This window comes from Coccinella septempunctata, chromosome 6 (assembly GCF_907165205.1).
Source record: "Coccinella septempunctata chromosome 6, icCocSept1.1, whole genome shotgun sequence".
NCBI classification, from domain to species: Eukaryota; Metazoa; Arthropoda; class Insecta; order Coleoptera; family Coccinellidae; genus Coccinella; species Coccinella septempunctata.
The window spans coordinates 17,650,249-17,663,018 of NC_058194.1; the positions used below are offsets into that span (position 1 = coordinate 17,650,249).

Consider the following 12,770-nt stretch of genomic DNA (forward strand, 5'->3'; position numbering starts at 1 on the left):
CCTCCACAGCTTTTATTACTTCCTCGTTGGAAGGAAATTTACGACCTTTTAAACTTTTTTTCAATTTAGAAACAAGATGATAGTCGTATGAAGCTAAATCTGGTGAATAAGGGGGGTGTTCTAGTAATTCAAACCCTAAATCACGAATTTTTTGTATGACAACATGAGATTTGTGTGCAGGTTGTCCTGCAAAAACAAAACACCTTTGGAAAGCTTTCCGAGTCTTTTCCTTTATTTTTTCCCGTAGAGAGGTAAGTAATGTCGAATAGTAATCTCCGGTTATTGTTCTACCCTTATCCAAAACATCGATCATGATTAGGTACTCCATAGCAATCACAAAAAACTGAAGCAAGAACTTTTCTAGCAGATTTTTGGACACGAAACTTATTATAATCTGTGTTAAGTTCATACTCATTCATTCTGACTGAACAATTACTTTTCTCAAATTATCAGCATATGAGTTCTGGCAGCGAAAAGGCTTTTTACCACTACTAACAAGTAGGAAATATTCTTATTCAGTTGTGAGAAAAACAATAATATTAAGTGGGCTGCGTCACACTGTATAGAAATACGAAATACAAAGTACAGAAAGTATTTATATGCAAAAGGAAAGATTTGTGACACGAGAACTAGACAAGACAAATCCAGAATGTGCTCATAAATGTTTTTAAGCAATGTTAAGACCAAAGGATGAGAATGAAAAAAATTGTATGTTTTTCTTGGATTGAATGCTCTAGTAAGAAACACATTTTCCAGCCTATTTCAACAGAATTGAACCCTAAGCTTGAGCATTGAAACATGACTGGTTTGGTAGCATACACATATCGTTCGCTTTGCAACACAGAGTACAACGTGGTCAAGGGTTGCTTTTTATTCGCAATCTCATGTTACTCTGTTGTGTAATTTTTGACATCGAGCGTCAAATCATTGCACTACACCACACGCCGACATGGTCATGCATAAGGTAGGAGCCGAAAAGTAACCGATACTTAGCCCAATTTTAGATAGAAAATCTCAGAAATGTTGGTGTCGTAAAAGCTTCACTAAAACTAAAACGTCGACGTCAGTTGGGAAATGAAATCGCAGTCAATTCTTGAAGCATACGAAAAATAACGTCAATTCAATGTGGCTTATCAACGTAATACGACTAACTTTTGGGAGATGCTCACAAGAAGAGGGCGAGGGAAAGAAAACGGAAACACAATAAAGTTATTGGGGACGTCTGTTGGAGTTTCCTCATATTTCTCTATGATTGCTTCATGAGTAGAAGTTTTTATTTATTTGTTGCTTTAACGAGTTTGTCGAAACTTTCTCAACAGAGTGCAGCTGTTGTGTCATATCTTGTAATTTACTGAGCGTTAATAGATAAAAGTTGTTAGGGCTGCTGGTTATGACTCAGTCACCCCTCTGATTTTATTTTTACTTTCAACTGAACCCACTGAATGAATGCGTGAAATATTTAAATGAGAAAAGTATTCTACACTAAAATTCTCGGATTTTCAGTTGTTTTTCCTTAAAATATTGTTTGAGTACATTAAACGTGAGAAAATTATGATTACTGCAGAAATTTTCATTTGTGTCTTATGAACTGCAGTTTTGAAGTATAAGAAACATATTCAATCCGTGCAAACTTAGACGTAGTAACATTTGAGGGTAATTAATATACATCAATGTTCAGGAAAATGTTATATTTAGATTTCATTAACGCTTGTACAATTCAGTTTCTACTGGAAACTTTGAACAACTTCAAAATATGAACCATACTTGGTATAAATTCGCTCAACTACTGCTCTCAGTACAATACTTGGAGAGATAACAAATAACTCCATTTCTCTGAGACCTACTGTCATTGATAATAAAAAGCAACGAGAGGGAAATGAACTGACAACCAAATCCCTATTGGGTGTCATCTGTTGTATACAACCGACAAAAGGCTTTGTTCATGCGATAAATCATCAGAGGTGCGCAGATGGGACAGTTTCCCAAATTAAGATGACCCTCGTGAACAAGTATAAACTCTTCTTGCACTGACTACTCGACATGTCAACCTGTTTTCTTGTTATCCAAGAAGTGTGATATATACGGGTTTAATATCGGTGGATTCTGAAGATTTATGTGCCTCATATTAAATCAATAAGGGAAGCCGACTTCTTGTTGGAAGGCTCAGGCATAAACTAAACTTGAGGATTAGTTTCAGTTTGCAGAATTTTATGGTTTGGAATTTGAATATCTAGAAACTAAAAGATAAATGTCAATCACAGACACACTGATGAGAAAGGCCTTCATAGCTTATTGAGTACAGAAATGGTACGATTTCTGAATTTTGGATTTTTTTTTTGAACTTGTTCTGATTGTCGGGGTATAATGATTTCGTAAGCACCGAAAAAGATAAGCAAGAGTGGAAAATCAGCTGATTTAGAGGTAAATTTGTGATTTTTGATGTTTACCAAACGCAAATGTAAACAAATCATAGACATAAAGACATGAACTCAGCAATGCCAGCATGAAATTGGCTATTTTATAGAAAGGGAGAAATGACCGTTGGGCCATTAGCTGTCTGTTTTGTGTTCACATAGAGATTAGTGGGGACCAATCGAATTTCTAGAAATGTTGTTTTCTTATCAAAAATTGAAAACAATAATATTCTTATCATCTGTCACCAGAAAGACAATTCACTCAGCCAAATACAATTAGTTTAAATCAAAATTTCGCCATCCCGTGATGGCCAGCGCGCCTGTTGGCAAAAGCATGAACTACCCTATTGGTACATATCAGAGACAAGGCTTTCCCTTTCTCTATGGTACATATTTTAGGGGACAAAAAATCTATGTTCTCAAAGCAGACATCGTTCTCCTTCTCTCTACCAAAGAGTAACCAATAAGAGGATGCACTCTGTCATTTTGGCCGGTTGGGTTTCAATGACCTTGAGGGAATACTCATAATTCGATATTCGAACTATTTTGAAAGAAGTCGCATTATTTTCATAAACGGAAATTGATTCGTTTCCGACAGGATACGAAAACGAAAGCCGATATCTGCCGATATTCGTTCGGTTCGCAACTCGCAATTTGATTGGACGCCCAGATTCTGATTTGACTGCGGATGATTCTGTTCGCAGTATTCTGGCGCGTATCGTGTCCCCACTCCAAGGTTAAAATTCCATGAGTCAGATTTCGCCTTGTAAATTGACAGAGTGAAACCTCTTGTTGGTTACTCTTTGTCTCTACTCTCTATAGACAGAGGTAAGGTTAGCACCGATCATAGACAGGGATGGGTAACCGATTATTTATTATTTTATTATGGTTTTTTAAGGCAAATCGGCCCGAAAAGATGGACTGCTAGTTCTTCTTCTATTTTTCGAAACTGCCTCTTGCAATTAAGCACGTTATACTGATTTTTGAACAACGCAAAGATGGCGAAAATCATCGAATCAAGAGATTTATGATATGCTATATATTCCATTCACTTTTATTTTAGCACTGGGTTGGCCATGGGAATTTGACACATTTCACACTGTATAGTACGAAAATGTAGGGTTAGGACGCTTGTCAAAACATTTTTGGGTTTGCTGAAGAAGAAATCAGCGCTATGTTGTCCGTTTCACGTGAAACTCTCAGTAATTACGTATTTTATTACAATGTCTAATTACTTCGGAAAATATGAATTCGAAAATATGTGACGAACATTATTGATGTTTATACAAACTGATTGGAGGCATACCAAATCTAATTATCTGCATGGAAAATACAAGAGAACAGTTTTTAGATGTATTTAATTTTCCTATGGAAGAAAATTGAATTATTGACAAATATAATATGCAGTAGCTTGAGGATAGTTGAAGTTAGTTATCTATCTTCTTTGACTGAAGGTTGAACCCAGCGAGCACAAACATCCCTGGGATGTTTTGGGATGTTTCGAAAATGTTGGCATGAGGATGTTTCTTTGAAACGTAATATGCACTTCCCAAAGAGGTCTCCAAAGGCTATTGGATATCTTTATTTGTTCTGATCTGTGCCATCTGTGGCATTTCTTCGTCTACCTAGTGAGAGGTACTGTCGAGTTGAAAATAATGTAAACGTGTGGATATCTTCTCTTGGCGTCGCATAGTTTGCCTTGGGAGGTTTATTCCAAATAAACAATATACAATTCACCTTTTTCATTTTGCCGCCATTTCCACTTTCTTCGTAGTTTGGACTGTGGACTGTTCGGAGTTGAAAGTTGATTGGTGATTTGTATAATATTAACTACTTCTGTGTTGGTTTTGATTGTGAATTTAGGATCGATCTCTTCATAGTAACCAAATACAATTAATAAGTAAGTATTACATGAATTAAATGTATAGTATAATGCCCAGAAACATACATATAACCTCAAAAGAATCCACGCTGCGTGGTTAATATTATTTGTGTATTTGGGAGATCATTGTATTTTGGTTGGAATAATCGAATGGTATATGGAAGGTTATTATAATTATTCAAGAAATAACTTTATAAAGTTTAAAGCCATATCATCGAGGATTTCAACATATTTCGATAATCTCTATCTCTGCCGTTGATAATTCCCAGGAATATTTTGTAAGATTACTCTTCCGACGATGATAATAATCATTCATCACTTGTGAATCACAAAATAATTCAAATTGTCCCAGAAAAGTTCTTGTTTTTGAAAACTCCTTCAAATTGTTCCATCTTTAAATACAGGTACAAATAATTAAATAAATAAAATCGTTTCGCAAATCAACCTGTTCAGGAGCTATATACAACTCAAATCTTCCAGATCCTTTCATGCAGCTATTTTCTCTATTATTTTAATTGGAAAAAATCATCTTAACGTTCATATATTTTGTGAATTAATTGTTTGAATTGTTTTTATTTTGTAGATGTGATCCATAAAAAATTCCAAATCACTAGGAAAGTATTCGAACTCTATGCCAAAGATTGGTTTAGGCATATTAGGCAGAGGAGGAGGGACGATAAAATGAAGGGAAAATAAATTTTTCATGAATTTTTTTTCATTTTCCCTTTCGGTACATCTAATATTATAATCAGTTTTTTTATGTTGAATGTGATATTTCTTTTTGGTTATTTATGTTTGTTTTATTGAATGTGATATATTTTTGTTTATTCTCCCTTTCTGTAGTATAATATTTATCAATTGTTTTTTGTTGTTCAATTTTTTATGTGAAATGTGATTTCTTTTCCTTTTGTACCTGTTGGAGTATCATTAAAATATTTTTATTCTTATATAGTTTTCTGTATTTCATTTAAAAACTTCTAGTAGTAGTAGTAGTAGTAGTAGTAGTTCATTTAAAATAGAATGTGGTATCCTCAAACATCCAAATGAAAGAAAAAAGGCCTCACAAAAGAATTTCATATAAAGTCTTACAAACAGCGATTTCGTGTGCGCAAAGCGCTTTAGAAATGTTTTATTGTGTACATGAAAAGGCTATCAAAAAAACTTCTGAGTAGTTCTTTTTGTGACATCCCAGGGACATCCATATAATAGCCGCCTGCGGCGGACATTGGCTGTTCTATAAAAGTTCTATTCATGTATAAACAGAACATCGCAGTGGATGTTCAATGTCTCGAAATCTCTTTCTTTTAACATCTCTGAGATGTTTTTGTGCTCGCTGGGAAGACGTTACATCACTAGTAGATTTCAAAACAATTAACCCTAAAATGAAATACAAGTGATGCAGTGGTAGGAAATGGGTATGTTCCAAAGGAATTAACGGACATCCATAAGAATGTTGCATCAATGGAAGTCAAAATTAAAGGAAATTTCAAGGCAATAAAGGCTTCACCATGTTCTACATGAATTAACAATTCTTTGTCATCCTCTTCATTCACAATATTTCTGATATGGCGGAAGTACGTAAGAATGTTGTTGAAAATCCAGAATCGTCAATTTGACGTAGTGGATAAGAATTTCATATGTCAAGAAGCCCTCTACCGATATGAACAATTGAACTCCTGTACCTCTCTGTACGCTCATACAATTCAACTTACACAAAACCGAACACTAACAACCACTGGCGAGATTTCGTTGAAAGCATTATGGAACATCAACAAGAGGCTGCTGGTTTTTCGAGGAAAGCAATCACATTTACACCGTGATGACTTCGAAAACCCACAAAATTCATCCTACTTTTGACGTAGGTACCTAGAATATACCATTAGAGTTTTTCAACTCGAATTCGGGACACCTTATATATAGCAATCACCCCATAAGATTTGTTCCACTCAAGTAAAGATTGAATGTCGTTTTAAAATTTCAAGTACTTCTAATTAGATAGAATGTTATTCTGAAGAATGAAAATTCCACTACAATTCGTATAAGAATCTCCGTTTCAACGGTTACTGTTCATCTGAACCCAAAATTCCTCTCAATTATCGTTGACAGGTTGGTCGTTCCCAGGGGAGTAATCAGTCAGCACCAAATCTTCACTTCTAATCAACTGGCTAGTAATCAATAGGTGCAATCAATTATATTTTCACTAATGGAGGTGGCACTGATGCCACGGCGTGATATTACAGAAATATTAATTAATCAATCTGGATGGATGGGACTGTTCTCAGAATGAAAGCTTGATAAATTGCTAGAACTGCGTGCCCCATTTGAAATTTGAACCCGCTTTGATCTATCGTATCGATTGGATGAAACCTTTGTTGGAATTCTGATGATGAAAGGGGTATTAAAGTTCATAAAAAATGTTATTATCCTGGAAATGTACGGATCAGCAGAGTGGGGTCCATAATTTACATTTTATCCATTTTTACCGTATCGGCTCATTCGGGAATTGCGCTTATATCTCTCTGTGTATCAGCTAAAGCCGTATCTTTCGAATTTTCGGAGTAGTTTCAATGATATCTTGAAGTCTACGTATTCATATTCTTCGAATTACACGATACGAACAGCATTAAGTTCGGTTTCAAAAAAACTTCGTCATCCAGTGGGATTAAATTTGAAGGTTGTAGGGGCAGTTTGGGAGACTTGCTCAGGTAGGAGACTTGAACCACCTCAAATATTTCATTTAAATGCCGCTCTACCGATATCGTTAATAGCTTGCGACATACTGGTAATAAGGCACAACTAGTGGCGGCTTCATTTTGACCGCCATCAAAACAGTTCGGGAGTGAGAGGGTTGAACGTGATTTTGTTGTAAGGAAGTAAGAAATTGAATAATTTTTGTTTGTTGAGCTGTTTAATGGGTGGGTGGTGTTATTTAGTTTTATTGCTTTCATTGATTAATTTTGTTTTACAATCAATTTCAATAATAGCTGTAAAAGTTTCAAGAAAACATCTATCGAATAGCCTAAAAGGGAGTGCGGGAGACTTGACCCATGCTATGTTCGGGAAACATAATCAGTGGTCCAAGTTTCCCGCACTGAGCTTACATCATAGTTTGCTTCAAAAAAATAAAATTGAATAATAGCAATAAATATAAAAAAAATATACAAAGGTTCAAAAGAGTAAAAAACATCTCGGAAATAAGGGAGAATGACTCTGAAATAGAAAATATGTTTTTCATACGCTGATACATCTGATGATGAATACCTTGACAAAGAATATTGTTGGTCATTGAAAATTATTTTCTTTCAATGTTTTTCCTGATAAACAAACTTATGGTCAAGTCTCTCGTCCCCTGTTCAACTCTCCCATAGGTTAGGGAGACATGAGCCAATTTTCGGTTCCTAAAAAAAAAAGAACTGCTGTAATGAAAATGTTCATCTCTCCACTCTCCATCACTCTACTATTATCTATCATTGCCAATTTGGGCATGATATCTTCACGCAAAAAAAATGAGTTTCTACCATTAACAGATACAACTTGAGTGGCTTCAGAGTGAAAAGGGGTTCAACTCTCCCGGACTGCCCATATACTTTTCTGGAACGTAAGTCGCTTCTACTATAACATTTTCTAGTTATCTAGAATTTGATGAAACTACTAAGCGATCATATCCGATTTTGCGTGAACCAGCTGAAAGTTGATCCTATGAAATTTTTATATCGCAAATTACTATAGAGATAGGTGTTTAGTAGATTTACCTATTTACACCACAATCTGAGTGTTCCCTTTAGATACAAAATATCAACCTTGAATATTGCATAGCCTTCTTGATGACGATTTTTTCTGAACGCAGTATTCGATGTAATTGCATCTCTATTGTATCTTTATTTTTCTTAATGTTTTGATTCTTCTTTTCTCAAATTTGGTCATCATATCTTTCATCTTTTCAACAATACAAGAGGTGAGTCTTTCACGACTAGTTGCTAGTTGGTTGCTTCTATAGATATTTGGCTTTTTTACAGTTCAGGGCAGTGTCTCCATTCTTTTTCTAGACCGTGGCTTTCGGCGATAAATCATCGTTCAATATATCGATAGTAATTTTCAAGGATCATCTCGGTGACTTTTGATCAGTTGTACAAATTTGACATACTCTGAGGCCTTCATTAAGCCCAGGAATACCGATTGGAGAACGTTTACTACAGGCTTCAACACAGCGCAGTATTTTGCTATCAACTGTATTTGGAAGAATTTTTCTTCCATATACTCCTCATCTCCTCTCAAACCAGTTTTTATATGATAGATGTAACATATATTGTACATTAATGACGATTTCTCCAATTGAAGGAAGCCAGATCACCAGATTTCAAGAAAATCATTCTACATCTACAAAAACCTCTTCCTAGTTGCTGAAAACTCATCTGGAATAAACTAGACATATTCATGTGAATTCCTCATCACATTCAAAGACTCGTGTATAAACTACAATGCCTCAACAAAATGTTACTGGACCCCAACATTTGCAGGAAATATTTCTAATCCCAAATCATTGCAACAATATCCCTCCACTAATTCAATGAAAGCAATTGTGTTTTTGTGATCACCAATAACGTTAACCCCTAAAACCAATTATGAAGCCACAAAGTCCACGGTGAGGCATTAACCCGCCACATAATTGGAAGAACGTTCCTTGATCTTAATTGCATTCAATTGATAAATTTTGACCACCTTATGTCCTTGCGGATTAGTGAACGAACGAAATTACGGAAATTCTAAATGGCTGCTGCAGAATGGCCATTCCCTTGAAGGGGACCCTTTCACACAATAATGAAGTCGATGAATCCGGGTCAGGGACGGCCCCAGCCTTCAATGATTAAGTATTGGGGTCTCCTAAGAACCATTTGAGGGCCATTGGAAGATATTTCGAACATGATACCCTCTTGTGGTGAGATGGGATTGAATTAATGAAACAAGGCGTTGCACAGATTGAACAAATTAACAGAAATGAGTCCAGCTGTAGGCCCACGACCGATCTTATCAATGTTAGAGAGATTTCGGCCGATTTCTTGGCAGGTAATAAGATCTCTGAGTGCTGGGAATGAATTATCGAGTTCTCTGAAGTTTTCTTGGGAAGAATTCAATTGTTCTTAGCCATAGCTCTTATTGCTCTTATGTGAGAGGAAAAACTTTCATAGAAACCCTAAGTGGTTGCTCGTTATAAAACTTTCCACACCTTTCTTGGAGTATAGTATCCCATCGAGTCCTCATGGTGTCCTTTAACGAAAGGGATAGATGCAAGCGTCCCGTATAGCTTCATGGGACCAGATGATTCGTGGTGAGGCAAGCGACACTGTTCTCTGTATTATGTGCGCAAGTACCTCAGCCAGAGTTCTGCAGGCCGGAATAAGTCACATACCTAGTTAGTTTCCATTGCCACATTTCATTTTTGACAGGAGAAGAAAATTCCATATTTCCATATTTCCATATTTGGATTGCGTGGATGGCCGATTTTTTTACTCAGTATAGTTCCACTTGTTCAGTTTATAGTTTGGTAAGTGGGTTATATTCCACTGGTACTGAGTGACCTTGGATCTGATATTAGACCACAGTTTCCGCAAGTACTTCATTTCATTTGAGCCGAATTTCCCTCACTGGAGAATCCTGTAGTTGCTGTACAGAATACGGTGGGTGAGGAAATAATTCGAAGCATAATTTAGTGAATATAATCATTATGTTTTCAATGACTTGTAACACGGGGGTCCTGGTTGAACAGCAGTATTTTTTGCATCGGTCCAACACGGCAGGCGATAATTTCTATTGAAACTTTCGCATTTCTCGTGATATTCAATGGACAACATTCAATGCTCGTCCCAAAATATGGAGATCGTAATCTTTTCAGCTGACTTTCGAGTTTCTGATCGCTTCTCATGACTTTCACTCACCGGCTGCTGTCCACTCAGCCGACGATCATTTTCGGATTCTGGCTGTAGTGAAGGATTCATGTTTCATTCATTGTCATATAGGCCTACCGATAGAAGATATCTTTTTTATTTTGCTTGAACAGCGCCAAACAGTGCTGAATTGTCGACGCTTTGTTGTTTCTACCACATCCGTCTATAGAAGGCTGTGTCTCTAGTCCGGTCAATAGGCAATCGTGACATATACGAAACCAATATGCATACGCATCAATTTTCTCTTAAAACTCAAAAGCTGCCACCTGTATCAAGTAGTTTCATTTTTGGTCATTTTAACTACCTTATGGACATTTTTTATGTTTTCCGGAAGAACTACCCATTTTGGCATATTTTGACGAACAGAGCATTTAACATTATCTATGCCTGGCCGCGTTCAAATAGAGAATAGCAGTCAATAACATTTGAATTTCCAGGTGCCGAGCTCTCATAAGGCTTATGCATAATGTTCATTTAGTATAGGGCAATTGTACCATAAATATTACACCAAAAAGCTTATTAAAGTACAAAAATTGTTGAAAATGGACGACTTCAGAGAAGATATGGATTGCATAATGTCGAGCAATTTGTTATTTATTTGATCCTGGAAACGAAGCATTTTCTGTTAAGGGCCTACAAGACCCTTTCGACTCCAAATAACTCAGATTAATATCATGATGTGGCCGCAATTTGTGAAAGACTCCACGTACATGGTGAGTCTTTGACTCGTACAAATATTGGGGTCAAAAAACACTTTTTTCCCTTACCATTTTTTCAGAATCTGCTCGGTTTGAAAGATACAGGCCGTTTAAAAACCATAAAAAAATGTTATTTTTAGTTCTATTTCACAAACTGTTCTATGGAATGAAATGAATTTCGGAATAAAGTTTTTCATTTTTTTGATTAATCTTTTTCGAACAAAAGTTATTACCCACGTCCTCCAGTTTTCTCGGTATGACCATTCATGACAATTCAAAGAATCCAACTGTTGGACGCTAGCTAATGAATATTTGAACGTTGTGTAAAATAAAAGTTTTCTTTATATTTTGCGCCGTTTTTTAGTATTTTGAGGTTCAAAATTAAAAAAGTAGAAAAGAAAAGAAAGTGTGTGAAATTTGAAAAATGGGCTACCTACTTTGGCTGAATGCTCTGCTTGAAAGATCCACGGATGTGTAGTGTCATAGATTGAGCTTATTATGCTGAAGGAAATTTTGTTTCTTTAGAGGTGGCATAGTTTATTATGAAAACTTAAAATGTTCGAATCGGACAAAATTTTAGAGGAAAAAAGTGTTTCTTTTCACATCAATCATCTACTGTTGAAATATTGTAAGAGTCAAAGACTCACACTGTACATTTGAGAAAATTGAACAATATAATATAAATAGACTCAGTTCATATACAATTTTTTTGCGTTCTGTTCTATCATCCCTAAAAATATTGCTTGATATTTCCGATTCACCTTGTATATCCTAGATTCCCTATGTCATAACTATTACGAAGGAAATTTGGGAAAGACGCCAAATTCTTTATGCCGAACTTTCATTCAGAGATGCTCACGTCGCAGTGAAGCAAAAAAGGCTTGACTGAATCTGTAACATTCGGAAACTTCGCCAGGATAAATGTAAATCGCGGATGTTAGCAACTCCCCCTCTATAAATCAAACTTTTCTCACTGGCATAATTCCTTAGAACTTTCTCAAATCGATAGAACTTCCATAACGTGAATGTTGATCTTTCTAACATTTAAAATCCAATGTAACGGAGAAAAAGTCCACCTACACAACGTCGGTTTCCATCCACATTCATTTTCACTCAATAGGAAGAACAAACAAAGGACTGAAAATATGATTTGTTTCATTCGAAAAGTTTTACAGACGTACTTTCGGGTTGGTGTTTCCCCTTTCTGGATTTAGTGCGAGGGCAAGTTCTGGAGAATTATGTGCTTAACTTTGAATTTAGGGTTGTTCGCTACTTGATTTATAATTCACTTTCGATTATAGTGGATCAACAACTAAAACTTGAAGAACGGTTCAATATATCAAGTCTTGGAAGTATTTAAGATGTTGAATGGGCTTAAAGCGAATAAAAAAAATGGATGTACGTTTTGGTATTAGAAGCGTAATAATAAAATGATATCTATCAGAAGTGCTGAAAAAGATTTCACTTCACCATTCGAAAAAAAAATATTTTGATGTTTTGATTTTTTCTTCCCAAGATATCTCTGATGCTGTTGAATAGAAAATTTAGAAAAAAAAGGTAGAGATATCACATCTCTACCCTTTTCCAGGTATGTTTAAATGTAAGAATTCATAAATTTGGAATGAAATTTTGAGTTGAATGTTTTTATATATTATACGAGAAAAAACAATGACGAATTTTCAATATTCAACAACTTCGATTTCCGCTTAATCGGTTTTGAGTCTTATGCAATATCTCGGGAAGTAGAAAACGCTTGATATTGCGTTCATCGCCAAGAAAGAATAATAAATGCAATATCTCGGCATGTGGAAAACGTCGTCATCATCGATTTGAG

At 35.7% G+C, this 12,770-nt stretch overlaps 1 protein-coding gene across 1 annotated transcript in view; it reads right to left on the bottom strand.

Annotated features, from left to right (window-relative positions):
* Positions 1–12,770, bottom strand: part of LOC123315983 (protein O-mannosyl-transferase TMTC1-like) — a 443,528-nt gene that overhangs the window by 40,991 nt on the left and 389,767 nt on the right. The gene's annotated exons all lie outside the window — the stretch shown is intronic.